Genomic DNA, 13,417 nt, shown 5'->3' on the forward strand with positions numbered 1-13,417 from the left:
TGCTTGAACACGAACTACACTCTTGATCACGCGAGGCGCAAGTCCCCGTGACCACCGAGATTTGTTCTGTGACGCCGGAGCGTCGTTGGCGCCACTCGATAGACTGCACAAGCAGACAACGTCGGATGCATTGCACATGGCTAGCGGATCTACTCTCTGCACTGCGTCGGGTGTTCCTACGTCTGTCTGGAGACATTGCTAGGCCAGTACGGCACTCTGCGCACTCTTGCTTGTCCTCTTCGAGCGACGGGCCTCTAAGCGGGGTTGTATTCCGGTACGACACATCGACTGGTACACATTGCACGCACTAACGATCTCTCTGCACTGAATGGAACTCATTCATAACCACCGTGACGGGAGACTTTGCTAGTACGCACGATACTCTGCGCATGTGCACATGTTTTACAACCCAACCAACTTAAGCACCTAGGGGAAGTTGTGATGCCATCTGAACACCCACCGACTGATGCATTGAACGGCTAAAGTTGACCTTCAATCCGAACTGGCACTTTGCGGCGTGGAGGCAGTTGCGCGACCACTCCTATCCCAAACCAACAAAGCATGGTGTATCCTAAGTGTTCGGTACAAGCACACCACGACGGGACACATTGAACGGTTCAGCGATCTCTCTGCACTAGTGGAAGAACTCCAACGTGATACGGGAGACATTGCTCTAAACCGAACGGCATCTCTGCGCGTTTACTTGACGCACCCCCAACTTGGTCAACTGTTGGACTTTTTCGTAATCACGGCGGGACACATTGAACGAGCTCTAATGGATCTCTGCACGCATGGAACATGGTGGCGGGAATCATTGCTAGAACCGAACGGCGCCTCTGCGCGATGTACAAAGCCCAACAGGAACCTCGTATCGGCTGCCGAGCCGGAGCTTGAACAACTTGGACTTTCACCTCTAATTTATATCAACTCACCACTCCCCCGAGGGATCCGCAGAATTGCTTCTGGGTCCCGTATCGTTATTTGCGATTCGTGTTTGCATTACACTACATTGAACTATTCCAACTTGTTTATCCGCATGGCGAACATTTGCTGCATAGAACATTTAAGTTCCACTTCGCTCTCCCCTACGTGGGTCTGAGCTTCGCTCTCAGGGAAAAAATATGCCACATTTGGTAGGGAGACCCGGTTTCATCACGCTTTGTGCCCTGCACCATATATACCCTCATAAATTTATTCATTGGATTAGATCCAAGGAACACCAGATCATGCACCACTACCCATAATAGCTCATCGAGCTTAGCGTGAATCCTTCGGGTTTCCCTAAGAAGTTCGATTGGTCTTGCAGAGTTTAAAGACAACGAAGCTTAGTTTCAAGCAATGGTTAATATACGCGTATTCAAAACCCTTAGCTGTTACAACTTTTTACTAGAAACCATCACGACGAAGTCTTTGGGTCCGTAGACCCGTGATGTACTGCTCCAGGAACGTTTTGATAGGGTGGAAGCTCAAAATCATAGGTTAAAATCATCGGCAGAGCCCACCAGACACCACTTTTGCTTCATTAGTTCGGACTATAGGCATACGACGATTTTTATCGCGGAGGGACGTATGACCCAAACGGGGGCTTAATGACCCACTGCCACTGCAAACCATGCTCCTACGACTAAATAGAGGTAAAAACTACGATTTGGTGCAATCTTCATGTTTGACCTCGTAGCAAGGTACCCTCCCTATAGTAGGCAATGAGCAAATGATCATAATCCCAGGAGGGCAAAAATGGGAACCCGAAAGGAAAGCGCTGTTGGCGCGCCTAAGCTACTGGCCCGTAGAGTAAAAATGGTACCCCCAACAAAGTTGTCGATTGACATTCTGATTGCACTTTTTATCATCTAGGGTGCGTTCCTTACACGTTTTGAGGGGTTTTAGCGAAAAACATGTTTTGAGCCACACGAGCTCTCCGGCCCGCTCGGTGCACATTTTTGAAAAAAGCTAGGGAGCTGCCCCTAGGTTCGGGGTGTCACAAAATATTGAAAAGTGGTCAAAAAACCGCTATCCAGAATCGGATGTAGAATCATTAGACGAACTTAAAATTGTTCTACGACCAATGTCTGCGACGTTTAGTATTCAAGATATGGCCCGCCCTAGGTCTGACCTGGCATTTTCGTGAAAATTTAAAGCATGGCCATAGGGACGGGTAAAATAGCTATTTTGAAGCAAAAACCACCTCACTTTAAATGGCCATAACTTTTGAAAAACAAGAGCTAGGGTGCGTTCTCGACACGTTTTGAGGTGTTTTAGCGAAAAACATGTTTTGAGCCACACGAGCTCTCCGGCCCGTTCGGTGCACATTTTGAAAAAAGCTAGGGAGCTGCCCCTAGGTTCGGGGTGTCACAAAATATTGAAAAGTGGTCAAAAAACCGCTATCCAGAATCGGATGTAGAATCATTAGACGAACTTAAAATTGTTCTACGACCAATGTCTGCGACGTTTAGTATTCAAGATATGGCCCGCCCTAGGTCTGACCTGGCATTTTCGTGAAAATTTAAAGCATGGCCATAGGGACGGGTAAAATAGCTATTTTGAAGCAAAAACCACCTCACTTTAAATGGCCATAACTTTTGAAAAACAAGAGCTAGGGTGCGTTCTCGACACGTTTTGAGGTGTTTTAGCGAAAAACATGTTTTGAGCCACACGAGCTCTCCGGCCCGATCGGTGCACATTTTTGAAAAAAGCTAGGGAGCTGCCCCTAGGTTCGGGGTGTCACAAAATATTGAAAAGTGGTCAAAAAACCGCTATCCAGAATCGGATGTAGAATCATTAGACGAACTTAAAATTGTTCTACAACCCCCCAGTCCGACGCCTCGTATTCGAGATATAGCACTTTGTAGGTCTGACCGAGCCATACTGAAATGTATGGCGGACATGTTATTCATTAAACAACATTAACTTGCATCGTGCCCTACTTCATCGGCACAGCTACTATCGACTATCTATTGTTGAAATGGATTGAGTTTGACCATTTTAGCTCTTTTCTTATGCCGTGCACCAACAGTGTGTACCGATCAGGGAAAGTACACTACGTACGCGTTCATGGATGTATATGTTGGTACAAGTTGCCGGTCGGAATAGCAGTGCACCAAAACTGTGTACCGATCAGGAAAGTACAAGACGGAGGGCGCAGCCCGAGCGTACGCGTTCATAGATGTCCATGTTGGTACAACCTACATGTACGTACCTTGTTTTTGTATCAAAAGTTCCAATAAAGTGTTTGTATGCTTAAAATGCTTATCTCAACCGGTCACCTTTTGGCCTGCCCTTTTATAGACAGAAACCTAGAACGATACTCGCGATGTTTGTGTTTTTCCATTCGCCCGGGACGACGAAATGAGCTCTGTGCACATCGTGCAGAAAACTGTCTCCTCCTCGTATGTTTTTGTCCCTCCACGCATATAATCACCCACATTTGTGTTCAACACGGACGGCGCAGCCCGAGCGAACGCGTTAATGTTTATGTTTGTGCACACTAAAGTTACAATCCTAGGATTTGGTTATTGCGTCGCAGTGCCCGACCGTCGCGGACACCATTCTTGGACAAAAGTCCAAGTACGTAGAGTACATTCTCTAGGTATGTGCCCGTTCGTGACTTTCGTTGCGTGCTTACAGACACGCTTGGGTATGTTTACCATACAAGGTTTACTAGGAAAACCTGGGAAGGACGCTTGCCCTCCCGTTGCGGACACCATTCTTGGAAAGAAGTCCTGCTACGTAGCGTTCTTTAATGTACTTGATCAGTTTGTATTGCATTTGCTTTGTGCAATTGACTTTTGCTAATGCTCACTAAGGGGTGTTCGTTTGCGATGTGTATGATAAGCAACTGTCTATTCTAACCAGCAGTTAAATAACACTTTTCACCCAAATCATAGGAACGTAGAGTACTTTCCCTGATCGGTACACAATTTTGGTGCACCTCTAACTTCGCCAGCACTTTATCGTTACGTTTTGTGCACAACCTTGGGACATGGTGTAAGTTTCATCATTGTTATGTTTGATTCGGTTTATTATGATTGAAAAATACGCTACGTCCTAGAAATCTGAACTCGAATACTTTTGCCACGTTGCGCAAAAAGCTACTGAGCAACTCCTAGCCGTTTACCGATTTAAAATTTAATTTTCGTTATTAGTTTTAAAAATACGCTAAGTCCCAAAAATCTGAACTCGAATACTTTTTCTATGTGCCGCCAAAAGCTACTGAGCAACGCCTAGGTTGGTACATTTTTGGTACATGGAGTGTATGCGTGCAGGCGTACTGCCGTGCTGGACCGGAAAATCGCACTTGCTACTAGAACGTAGAGTAATTCCCTAGATAGGTGCTTTTGCATGCCTCTGTTCGACGTCCATGCAACTTGGAACGTGCGACACACGTAGCTAGGCTTCTCCATACATATTCCCTAGGGTAGCACCAAATTGCACACTTTCAGGGGTATATTTTGGTACGGTGTACTGTGCATGGTACAAGTATCATTAGCTCGTGCAATTTATTTTGCATCAAGTTGCGATTGCTGGTGCGTCGAGATAGGAGTGTTTCGCGACTTTTGCCAAGCTTTGGTGCCATTTTGTGAATAATTAATGTTCTAGCCACAATAAACGTGCCACATAATGCCAATAACGAAAACGCCATTTTCAAGGGACTTCCAGTCAAAATGTTTGCAATCAGCGCTTTCCTGTCGAGTTCAGGATTTGGGACTGAGCGTTTTTTTTTTCACGATCCAATCAAACGACCAGTTCGTGAATAAACAATTCATACAACAGTGCATCCCTTCAAAGTAGAAAAAAGCCGAATGCTAGGGAGCTCCAGTCAAAAACGTTGTCATTGGCGCTTTCTTCTCGAGTTCAGGATTTGGGACTTAGCGTTTTTTTTCACGATCCAGCCAAAAGACCAGATCGTGAAATAAACGATTAATACAACTGTACTAGTACATCCCTTCAACTGAAGCAAGCGCACCATACATGACCCGTACGCTAATCATCCAAGCACATGACACGTCAACTAAGTCAACACATAATACAACTTGGAAAACTAACGGGTAAGTAGGTCATCTCGTACACGACGACACACCGACCAAACCAGGTCAACACGTCACATGCACAAGACATCCTACTACCAAGGCCGACCACCTCGACACACGACCTGTTAACCGAACATGGTCAACACCATCATGTGCAAGGCAACCGGGCCAAACGGGTCAACTTATACAACTTGTAACGAGCATGTGTAAGCTTACTGGTGTGGTCCGCACGGTCCTCACATCAAGACAATCAAGTCGAGAACGAGGCACGCCGACAAGCTCATTAGTGTTAAGTGTCCTTCTCCATCCTATGTCAAGTCACTCGTCTGACACGGAAGAAGCCAACTCTTGTCCACTAGTATAAAGGAACGGTCTCCAGACCAGGTCAAGTCACTCGTCTGACAAGGAAGGAGCACGCACCAAGCTTCACCAGAGCACGGTACCACGGTCCCCAGACCAAGATGGTTAGTTACGCCAACGAGGAAGGGGCACGCGTTCCCTTGCTACACTCAACTTAGTACACTCATGCTCTCACAAGAGTATCCCCTGTGTCGACGTGGTCCCCAGACCAAGACGAGCTTGCGCACATCGAGGAAGGGGCACACGGACAAACCACCAAGCATGGGTCGCCTGAGAGGATCGATGCGAACGCATCTCTACAACTCGCAGCTCCCAGCCTGAAGTCCCGTCGTTTGCGGGCGGTTGATAGGTGTCGAAACTAGGTATATCCACGTTGGGCAGAGCTCAAGCCAACGGCGTTCCCAGTTACGGTACTAACACGTGCAGCGAACTCCACTCATTGCGGCCTAGGTATAGCGGGATGAGACGCCGGGCTGCAGACGCAGACTCCAACGGATCTCAGAGGGTTGTTAGGCCCGCTAGCTTCCGAACACCTAATGGGTTTGAGAAGCGCTATCAGCTCGGATTGGCTACGACCTTAGAGGCGTTCAGGCATAATCCAGCGGACGTAGCGTCATACCAAAGTCCGGTCGGACTAGTATTGAGCCAGTGGTCCGTACCTGTGGTTCCTCTCGTACTGCACAGGAATTCCGTTAAGATAGCGACTATAAGCACACACCAGTAGGGTAAAACTAACCTGTCTCACGACGGTCTAAACCCAGCTCACGTTCCCTTGAAAGGGTGAACAATCCTACGCTTGGTGAATTTTGCTTCACAATGATAGGAAGAGCCGACATCGAAGGATCAAAAAGCCACGTCGCTATGAACGCTTGGCGGCCACAAGCCAGTTATCCCTGTGTAGTGTTCATCGAGTAGCCGTCGGGTACAGACGTATGTAAACACGCTCCGACAAAGTGTGCAAAAAAAGTGTGTAAAACGGCCTCGGATCGCTCTGAAACCCTCAAAATCGTGTTCAGAGCACCCAATTTACCTATAGATAGTGTTATTTGGTCGAATTTCTGTGATTTTTGCGCTTTAAAAATTCGTGTTGTTCTGTGTACATTTGCCCCCCACCCGGTAGTACCAAATTTCCGGGTGTGGAAAAATGCGCAAAACTGTGTGATTTCGGCGCCGGAAACACTCGATTCTGGATAATTCGACGCTTCTAAAGCGTTTTAAAGTGTTTTCGAGACGTTTTGAGAAGTTTAAAGTGCATAAAAGTGTGTGTTTACATCCCCATACAATTTGTATGGGGAACTTTGAATGTGAATAACTCAGTGAAAAACGCACAGATTCGTGCCGGATGTGATTTTAAAGGTGCGCGTAGTGACGCTGAACGTGAATTTAAAAAAACAGAACGAAAATCGGTGAAAAACGAGAAAATAAAAGTGTCGGGGTGCTACCGCCGGAGCACGTGCTTTCGGAAAAATCGAAATAAATAGCAAATCGCGAATAACTCCGCGAGTTTTGCTCGGATTCGTGTGCGGTTTTCACCGTTGTGCTTGTTTTTATGCGTACAATAAGATTGCATAAAAAAATGTGTGAAAATCGTGAAAAAAATTTTTGACGTTTCTTGGTGACAGTTCTATAATACCCAAGGGACAAATTTTGTCCGGGGAGCAGTTCCCAAGGGGCAAAAATTTGAAAAGTCCGTTACTGCTCGAAAAGTGCTCGAGTTTACAAAAGTGCGCAGAAAATTCGGGGAAGAAGTGTAGTGCCCGCGGCAGCTCGAATTTGCTCGATTCGAGTAGTTCGAGCAACTCGAAAACTGCTCGAATTTTTTCGAATTTTTTTTTTTCGAAAAATTAGAAAAAAATCGGCGAAGCTGCGGGGTGATAGAGGGCGATAAAACAAAACACGCGAAAATAATTTCCCCCCCTCCCCCCTCCCCCGCTCCCGGTGAAAAATCCCTAAAATAGGTTCAAAAAGGGTCGAAAAAGCGGGCAGCGCAATTTGGACGTGAAAAAGTGCCGGAAAAATTCGGGATTGGTGCGGATCCATTCCCCACGTGAGCGACGCACCCTCTCGTAATTTTTCGCCACCACACCCCTCCCCCCCATCCCACCAGGGGGGTCGCAAGTCGGACCATAGTGGAAAACCAGCGTGGAAGAAGGATTCTACAGCAGCGATTGAGCGGCAGAACACTAGCTAGACGGCGCTGCATACTTGGGGTCATCTCGACCCCCGGGGTCAACCGACCCCGGGGTCACATCGACCCCAGGGTTATTTAACCCACCAACCTGAAAGTCGGCAAAGATGATGGCATCATCCGGGATGTCAACGCGCGCGAGTGCGAGGTCAGTCTCTGTGGACTGCCGTAGCAGCTTGGCATCCGGCTCGAAGCTGTTTGTGACCGAGCCTCGAGTGGCGCTGCCTAGGGTCAGTGTCACAGGCAACAACAAGCCCGCCGTGGCATCCAAGGCCGCCTCGACCACACCGGAGCTCGAGTTGCTTAAGGCAACAATTCAGCGGCTAGAGGAGCAGAATTTGGAAATGAAGGAGCAAAATTCTCGCCTCTCGGAGCAGATAACTGGCATGTGCCAACTGCTACAGGAGGAGAAGGAGGAGGCGAAGCGCCGTGAAGAAAAGCTGGAGGCGCAAATGGAGAAGCTCGCCGCCGCACATCAGCGCGACCGAGACGTTCTAAACTCCTTACTGGCAGCAAAGGTTGCCGGCGGACAACCGTCAGCTAGCTCGCGTCAACCTCCAACTCCGTTGCCACGCCGATCCTCTGCGCAGCCGCAGCAGCAACAACAACAGCAGCAGCGGAACCAGCAAGAGCAGGAGCAGCCCCGAGCGTCGACGTCGCGTGCAGTCATGCCGCCGCGTAACGAGGCATCGACTGCCGTCCGCGGAGACGTCGTGCCGGAGTTGACCTACAGCGAGGTCGTGCGGCGTAGATATCGCGGCAAAGCTACGGGTAAGCCACGCTCCCAGCAGCAGCCGCAACAGCAGCAGCAGCAGCGTCAGCTACAGCGACAGGCAGTCGGTATCGCGCAGCATCAACAGCAGCAGCAGCAACGTCAGCCACAGCGACAGGCGGTCGCTGGCTCGCAGCAGCAACAGCAGGAGCGTATGCAGCAGCAGCAGCAGCTACAGCGTAAGCGAAAGCCGAGGCCTGACATCATCGAGGTGTCACCCAGCGAAGGCGAAACCTGGGATGGCATTTACGACAAGGTGCGCAAAGCCATCCGTCTCGACCCGGCCTACTGTGTCATGAAAGGGCATATCAAGCAGGGTCGCCGAACCCATGCCAGACTGCTACGCATGGAACTAAGCAAGACGGCAAATGCCCCACTTATGGTTGATGGCGTCCGCAAGATTATCGGTGACGCAGGCGTAAGTCGGCTTGTCACCGAAATGGGTGAGCTGCTCGTATCCGACATCGATCCCCTCGCTGCGGAGGAGGACATCATTGCTGCCCTCGATGAGAAGATTGGCGCAAGTGCTGGAGTAGTTTCCACCAGCATTTGGGAACTTCCAGATGGGTCGAAGCGAGCACGAATCCGGCTACCAGCGAAATCAGCTCGTCAGTTGGAAGGAGCCAAACTATTCCTGTGCGACTGCGTTAGCAAGGTACGTGCAGCTCCACCAACCCCTCCAGAGCGTCAGCGATGCTTCCGCTGTCTGGAGATGGGCCACATTGCGTCGAACTGCCGTTCCACTGCAGATCGGCAGAATATGTGCATCCGTTGCGGACTAGACGGACACAAAGCACGATCCTGCCAAAATGAGGCGAAGTGTGCACTGTGTGGTGGCGCTCACCACATAGGACACAGCGAATGTGCTCGTTCGGCTCAGCGATGCTTCCGGTCCTAAAAGTCTTGCAGGCGAATCTGGGCCATGGCCGTGATGCCCAGAATCTGGTGCTACAAGCTGCCAGAGAGGAGAAAGCAGACGTGCTCATCCTCTCTGATGTTCTGCGTCCACCAGAGAATAACGGCCGGTGGGCATTCAGCAGCTGCCGGACGGTAGCGGTGGTAGCTGTCGGTGAGCTACCAATTCAGCGCGTGTGGTGCAGCGAAGCTCGGGGGCTGGTAGCAGCGCAGATTGGCGGAGTGACCTTCATAAGCTGCTATGCTCCACCAAGCCTCAGCCTCGCCGAGTTCGAGCGCTTCATTGAAGCCATAGAACTCGAAGCCTTCTCCCACCCTCAAGTCGTCGTCGCCGGCGATTTTAACGCCAGACATGAGGAGTGGGGCAATCCGAGACTTGCAACCGCGGGGAAGAGCTGCACGCTATGGTGGAGCAGCTTGGCTTGAGCGTGATAAACCAAGGTCGAGAATTCACGTTCGACGGCAACGGGGTGGCTCTCCCGAGCATAATTGACTTGGCGTTCGCAAGCTCGTCGATTGCTCGCCCAGATACGTGGATCGTGAGTACACGCTACACCGCATCAGACCACCGCTATGTCCTCTACACCGTGGGAGGAACACCAGCATCGCCCGAGCAACTGCAGGACCAGCAGCAGCCAGCGCAACAGTCCTCTGCGCAGCAGCAGCAGTCACTTCAGCAGCAGCAGCAGCAGCAGCAGCCATCGCAACAGCAGCAGCAGCAACATCAGCGGCAACCGTCGTCGCGGCAGGGTGCTTCCGCTAGCCAGAGGCGTGTGCGTCACGCTGGCCGTAGATGGAAGACCTCGCAGTTTTCTGCTACATCATTCCTCGAGGCGCTGTTCGCTGCGGACTTTGTCCAACGCGCATCGACCCAGGAGGGTATGATCGCAGCCATGTTGAAGGCCTGCGATGAGACAATGCAGCGGGTTACCCGACTGCACCAAGACCCGCATCGTAACACATTTTGGTGGTCTCCTCCTGGCTCGCCTGAGGAACAACTGCGAGGTTGCCCGTGACCGGATGCTGCGGACGGCTGATTTGGAGGAGCGCAGCATAGCAGCAGCTGAGCACAGGACAGCAAGGGCGGAGCTCAGTCGAGCAATTCGAGCTAGCAAGCGGAACTTGTTCCAGGAGCTGATCGAAATTGCAGAAGAGAATGCGTTCGGGGCAGGATATCGGGTCGTCATGTCCCGGCTCCGGGGCAGTCGGACGCCTTCAGAAGCGGACCGGGTCGTCCTCGAACGCATTGTGTCCGACCTCTTCCCTGAGCATCCGCCCTGTGACTGGTCGCAGCAGAGCAACGCGGGAAACGACGAGGGAGCAACAACTGCGGCGGGTGTAGCACCTGTTACTGACGACGAGCTGCTGCTAATCGCGAGTCAGATGGCGAGCCGCAAAGCACCAGGGCTCGATGGCATCCCGAATGCGGCGGTGAAGACGGCAATCACCATGTTCCCGGAGGTCTTCCGGGTCCTGTACCAGGATTGCCTCAACCGCGCTACGTTCCCGGCACAGTGGAAGAGGCAAAGACTGGTGTTGCTGCCGAAGCAGGGGAAGCCTCCGGGAGAGAGCAGTTCGTACCGACCCCTTTGCATGCTCGACGCTCTGGGGAAGGTATTGGAGCGCCTCATACTGAACCGCCTCAACGACCATCTCGAGGAGCCGTCTTCACCCCGACTGTCGGTCCGGCAGTTCGGATTTCGTCGAGGACGATCGACAGTGAGCGCCATTCAGCGCGTTGTTGAGGCCGGCCGCACCGCCATGTCGTTTGGGCGAACGAACGGCCGGGATAACCGATTCTTGCTTGTTGTGGCGTTGGACGTGAAGAACGCGTTCAACACGGCCAGCTGGCAATCCATTGCCAGCGCCCTTCAGGCAAAAGGTGTCCCAACCGGCCTCCAACGGATGCTTCGGAGCTACTTCGAAGATCGCATGCTATACTTCGACACGAGCGAAGGCCCCGTCGTACGGCATGTTACCGCCGGTGTTCCACAGGGGTCCATTCTGGGCCCCACTTTGTGGAACATAATGTATGACGGGGTGCTGCATGTGCCGCTTCCTCCCGACGTCGAAATCATCGGTTACGCGGATGACTTGGCGCTGCTGGTTCCTGCTACCACCACCGACGAGGTTCGCGCGAGAGCAGAGGAGGCCGTTGACCAGGTCCAACGTTGGATGCAACAGCACGGTCTGGAGTTGGCCCCAGCCAAGACTGAAGCCGTCCTGATTTCGAGTAAGAAGACTCCACCGCAGGTGACATTTCGCGTTGGTGACGTGGAAATCAAGTCGTCTAGGAGCATCAGGTACTTGGGCGTGCAGCTCCAAGATCACCTGAAATGGCGAGACCATGTCACCAACGTCACGGAAAAGGCGTCGCGCGTGGTGGCAGCTGTAACGCGCCTCATGCAAAACCACAGCGGCCCCAGGACGGCCAAGTCAAGGCTGCTGGCGTATGTGGCAGAATCGGTGTTGCGGTATGCTGCTCCCGTCTGGGCGGAGGCAACTCGGGTGCGTGAGTGTCGACGGATGCTGCAACGAGTACAGCGAAGAGCCGCCATCAGGGTGGCACGGGCATTCCGTACCGTCAGGTATGAGACGGCCACCCTGCTCGCTGGACTCGTACCGATATGCCACCTCATCAACGAGGATGCCCGGGTCCATCAACAACTCCTTGCTCCAGACCGTGCTGCAACGAAGGAGGACATCCGGGCGACTGAGAGGCAGTTTACCATCGACTGCTGGCAGAAGGAATGGGATGCCGACGCACTGCAACAGGATGCTAGCCGGCACACGCGGTGGACGCACCGTGTCATCCCATCGGTCGGTGACTGGCAGTCTAGGAAACATGGAGACATGACTTTTCATTTGGCGCAGGTTCTGTCCGGACACGGATTTTTCCGTGACTACCTGTGCCATAATGGATTCACGTCGTCCCCAGACTGCCAGTTGTGCGTCGGCGTCCCAGAAACGGCGGAGCACGCGTTCTTCGAGTGTCCACGATTCGCTGCGGTACGTCAGGAGCTACTAGGCGAGGGGGTCCAGACCCTGTCTGTCCTGACACCCTCCAGCGGCATTTGCTGCGCGATGCCGAGAGCTGGAGCCGTATATGCGAAGCTGCTAAGCAGATAACGGCCCAGCTGCAGCGAGCGTGGGACGAGGAGCGGGCAGCACTGGCGGTTCACGTCATCGAGCACCATACCGACGACGTGATTCAGTTAGAGGCTCAACGCGCCGAGGTGCGACGGGCCCGAAACGTGAGACGAAACGCCAACCGGCGAGCAGCAACAGCACGTCGGCGGGAAGAACGTCGAGCTGGACTTCCCCCAACCCCACCGGCTTCACCACGCACCGCTCAGCGACGTGCAGCGCTTCGTGAACGGCAAGCGCGGTTTAGGGAGAGGAGGCGAAACCGTCGGCTCCTCGGAGTGTCCAGCCGGGCAAGAAGCGATGACGATGACGGCCGAGCAATCGCGGAACACGCTGACGGACCGTCTCGTGAGACATCGCAACAGGTGGAGGAGGCTGCAGCAGTAGTCGAAGACGGTGGCCTAAGCGCTGCTGAACAAGTGGCAGCGGTCGAGGCGGAAGTTGCCTCCCGCTAGATTCACAGCGCTGCAGTAGAAGCAGCGAAAGCTGAACCAGAAGACTCCGACTGGAGTACGATAGGAGTAAAAGAATTTTAATTTATTTGAATTTGAATAAAAGTGAAAGGTGCAAAAGCACGGTTGCAGATTGGCCAAATACGGCTCAGGACCCCTTCAAAAAACCCTCGCGGGTATACATTGTAGGGGTGGGTGAGGGATTCTATAAAATAAAGAAACCCGTTATAAAAAAAAAAAAAAAGCCAGTTATCCCTGTGGTAACTTTTCTGACACCTCTTGCTAAAAACTCGTTATAACCAAAAGGATCGTAAGGCCAAGCTTTCGCTGTCCCGAAGTGTACTGAACGTTGGGATCAAGCCAGCTTTTGTCCTTATGCTCAGCGTGTGGTTTCTGTCCACACTGAGCTGACCTTTGGACACCTCCGTTATCGTTTTGGAGATGTACCGCCCCAGTCAAACTCCGCACCTGGCACTGTCCATGACGTGGACCGAAAGGACCTGTCCAGGAGTCTTCGAGCCGGGCGGCGCGCGGAACCGGGGGCAAACGTGACATC

This window comes from Anopheles arabiensis (genome assembly GCF_016920715.1).
Source record: "Anopheles arabiensis isolate DONGOLA chromosome X unlocalized genomic scaffold, AaraD3 X_pericentromeric_contig0002, whole genome shotgun sequence".
Taxonomy (NCBI): Eukaryota; Metazoa; Arthropoda; class Insecta; order Diptera; family Culicidae; genus Anopheles; species Anopheles arabiensis.